Raw genomic sequence first — 4,439 nt, forward strand, 5'->3', positions numbered from 1 at the left:
AGCACACAGGTGAAATTTTTCTAAGCCTCATAACACAGCCATATTTCAGCTCACTTTGGCAGGAGAGTTAAAAATGCCAACTGATCCTGCCAAACTGCTCCAAAGCAGGGTGCAGGGATAGCTGGAATTGTATAGCTATGTGGTTTTATTTAAGCATAAAGAGTTTTTCCCCTGCTCTCCCTCATGGCAAAACAGTACTATTTGAACTGAAACTGCACAGAAAATATACCTGAGACACCTGGGATGGAAAATTTTGTTCTAAAAGATTAATATTTGACATTATAAGTATCAAAACAAGAGACATTTAAAGCTCTGAATCGAAACAGTCGAAACATTAGGTAAGTTAAATACTTTTTAAAGCACGCTTCCTACTTCATTGACCTGTCCATCAAAATATCAATAATGTGTACTTATATTAAAAGGAATGTAAAGTCCTCTTTTCTTACTCCTAAGTAAGAAAAGTAAACAAACTATAAATAGCACTATAGGCTCTTTCAACCCTCTTCAGCACTGATAATTAGAGCGAGCTGAGTAATTTTTGATGGGGAAAAAAAATAAGCAGAGAATGCCAGTTTGTCAGACTCAGATTTCTGAAGGGGAAATTCTTAGGATGACTGCATTTTCAATGAAATACAGCCAGGGAACTCTGGTGAAAACCTGCATGCTCTCTGTGGGCTCATCTGGTGGCTGTTTGGGGTTCCTTGCCATATAGCCTGCTCAGGGCAAGAGGCTCCAAGTCTATAGAGCTTCTTGGGAGGTATGTTATACCTTTCAAATTACTGTTTAACAGAAACTCTGTATTAAAGATTGTTTTTTTCAAGGTACTTTATATTTTATCTCTCTGAAATAGTTAGAAATTATGTTCAGTATGTAAAACTGTATGTTAAGAGGCAAGAATTTGGTATACTTCAAAAGTTTATCTCAAGAAACTGGCAGATACAACATAGTTACAGATATGAAATTAAAAACATCCAAAGAAAAATATGATAATAACATCACAAAATTAAAGAGGACTCAATATACTCCAGTAATATTACATAGGCAAATAATATAAAAATTAAATTCTCTACCTATTTCCTATCTAGGCAACTCTGCTAATTTTTTTAACAAACTGAAAGCATGACAAGAAAGATGTACTAGAATGGGTAAGAAACTTCACTAATGAACAGTGAAAGTTTAAAGATGTTGCTTTGGAAATACTAGAAACCAATTCTGATCTTTCTGTATGCCATTTGGTCTGGACCTGTGAGCCTGTTAGCAACTTCCTTCTCACACAGTTTAATTCAAAGCAGTCCTTAGGAAATATTGCAAGAAAAATAAGCAGCATGCCCTCAGAAGTGTTTTTCTAACCTGTCTCTCCATCTCTGCCCCAATTGTTTTGGGCTTGTTATTTTTTTAAGCATTAAGCAATGCACATAAATTTAACTAAGCTGGAACTATAATCATGTCATAACAAACTTATATAAAGCCATGTAAAAGAGAGAGTATTAAATTTACTTAGAAATAAATTGTTGTTTCTCCATTACAAGACATGCTGTTACTGGATAAAACCTTAATATGCAACTGTCCTTATGACCCCATGTGTTTCATCCAGTTTTATCTTTTAGCCATTTTTTATAAATGTTCTTAAACCCACTTGATAATCATTTTACTAAGTCATTGCAATGGCATATAACTTTGTCATGTGGGTCAGCAATTTCCAATCCAGTCAGATTTGTCACTTATGTTCACTAGTTTTAGCTGAACACACTTCTTGCTAATAAACTGTTAAAAAGGAACCATAAAACCCAGTTCCAAAATCTGTTTAGCCTCATGACCTTTCCCCGCCCCCCCAGACCAGCCAACATGAATGCCTACAGATGAACAGAAAAAGCAGAGGAAGTGATGGAGGGATACCTCCCTAGTAGACTCTTCCAGATTCCAGTGAAGTGTAACATGAGTTACAAGTAGCTTTATTGTTCTAAAATAAAAGCCCTTTTGTGATTAAAGCTGTAGGAAATTGAGCCTAGATATTGTTTTCTTGTTGGCTCAAATATCCATAACAAAAATCTTGCAAATAACTTAAACCGGATTAAGTTCCTCTCTCGCCTCTCCTTCATGACCTCCAACCAGCCTTTTGCTCCTTCACCTTCATGCAATCTGCTGCAGCAATTGTACCAACAAAAATCATAGAAAGAAATCTGAATTAAGGAAGCACTTTCTAAATTATTTTCAAGCAGGCTTTTGCCCTACAGCAATGGGTGTACAGTGCAGTCGATCGCACTCCTCCAGTACAGCTCTGAGGGTAAGCCATGGGATAGGGATGAAGGATAGGTGGAAGGCTGAGGAATGGGGACAGTTTAATCTGATCTGGCTACTGAAACAAACACGGTTTGTAACTCCACTATAAAGAGAATAATCTTCAGCATGAAGGGGGATTTAATATAATGAGGGTCTAGCTTTCAAATATTATACATTATACTAAATGTTATCATTAGAATTTTCTATTCTGAGTAATTTAGTGACACTCATTTCTCCAACACTGATCTATTTTTCCACAACAAAGGGAAAGTTCAGTCCCTGCCACTGTTAATCCAAATCACACATAAAGAAATTAAGTAGAAAAACAGGATGAGTTAACTTAATGCAGTCAGTCAGCTTGCTCTCAAATTTTAACAGCTAGAAGTGAAATAGATGAACAGCATACTACCTTTACAAAAATATTAAGTATTTCCAAATAGCTGGCATGTATTTGCTACATCTTCCCTATTTGAAAATCACTGTTTTTGAATAATTTTACTGAGGTGTTTCTCAAGCTTGCTTGGAAGAATATTTCACAGATATTTTTAGAGGGCATACTGCATTCAGTGTGGAATTTTTGCTGTTGGAAAGGCCATTAGATGGATCTAACATGACAAATTGTCTTGCTGCTACTCACCTACTTATTATTCAAGTCCCTAAAGTTAGTTACAATGATTTTCTAGTACTTTTTATTAAGCTGCTGCCCCAGCTTTTCCTCTGTTTATAAAGACATCAAATTGTTTGAAAACCACCATCCATTTCTCAGCAATAACCACTAATGACTCCACAGCTGCTCCAGCATCTTCTCCAAGCACTTCATGGTGAAATTCTTATCAGGCTGATTTGAAACCTCTAGCTTCTTTCAACATGCTACTTATGACAAAGATCTCCTACTACCCCCTAGGCCTCCTAAGACAACATATGAACATGTATGACAGGTACAAACAAAACCAGTAAAAGACTCAGGCATCAGTAGGTTTATAATTAAAAAATTAAACACAGTTTAAGGTCTGAAGTGCTTCCTACTCAAGGACACACAGTTTATAAAAAAGCTCTTTGGTGGGAAGGAGTGGAAGGAGAGCAAGGAAGGGTGGAGATAAAGCCTGAAAGCGCAGAAGCCCTTAACTGTAAATTTGAGTAACTCCTTCCCACACCTAACAGAAAAATAATACCGAGAGAAAAAGACTATTGAAAGGCAACAAAAGCAACAAGTGACTATAAAAACTGAAAGTTCTTCTAGTGGTCAGTATGCACAGGATTTTAATATTTGTGGTTTTTTACTTAAAGTTTAGAGAAGTTTAACAGTTTGACATGTAGTTCAGCACAGAACATCACGACTGTCTGCAAACAAGCCTGCTTCACAAATGGCCAGATCTACCTGAGTCCCTTGTAAAGACCCATCAGCTTCTACCATTAATTTTCTTAGCTGGTTAAAATATCACGATTCTGTGTACCCAGCAGTGGTTGAAATGTAATGACACATTTAATAGAAATAACTACCATGTTTTACTTTGCAAAAGGAAGAGGCAAACCATGCTAGTACCCTGACAAAAATAAGTTACTTTGTCCATAGATTGTCCCTTCTGCTCAAAGAAGTTGAGAAGAAAAAAGGAGAAGCACGAGACAAGAGATAAAGTACAGCTTAACACAGGGGGAAAAAGTGCAAATTCCTTTGATTCATTAAAACATTATACCCAGCCTCTCCCAACCCCCACTGAAATTACAAAAGCAGTGGATGATTTTCTGTACAGCCCCAGCCTACTTTATTTCAGAATGTGGAGAACAGGCAGTATTTTGAAACACAAAATAACAGAAAAGAGTATTCACAGGTTTAAGATGCAAGCATGTACTGCAAATTCCTACAGCGAAGGGATGTGAAAAGCATTAGGAAAAGATGACAGTATATTACTGTAGTCCATCAACAAGCAATTGACTAATAAAACAATCCCAGCATGGGTTTCATCCCTTATTTACTTCCTCATTCTTCCCAAAACATCAACCAAAGAGCAATTTATTACTGCTGTCTTATATTCCTGAGGCTGCCATTTGGTAAAAATGCAGAGTTCACCTTTGCTGTGCCATACCTTTGTGGTTTCTGTATCACACTAGGAAATTCTTCCACTTGTCCATTTTTATTTACATATAAGTAACAAAATACA

Source organism: Manacus candei, unplaced genomic scaffold, assembly GCF_025592945.1.
Source record: "Manacus candei isolate 608988 ecotype Guabito, Panama unplaced genomic scaffold, ASM2559294v1 h1tg000019l, whole genome shotgun sequence".
NCBI lineage: Eukaryota > Metazoa > Chordata > Aves > Passeriformes > Pipridae > Manacus > Manacus candei.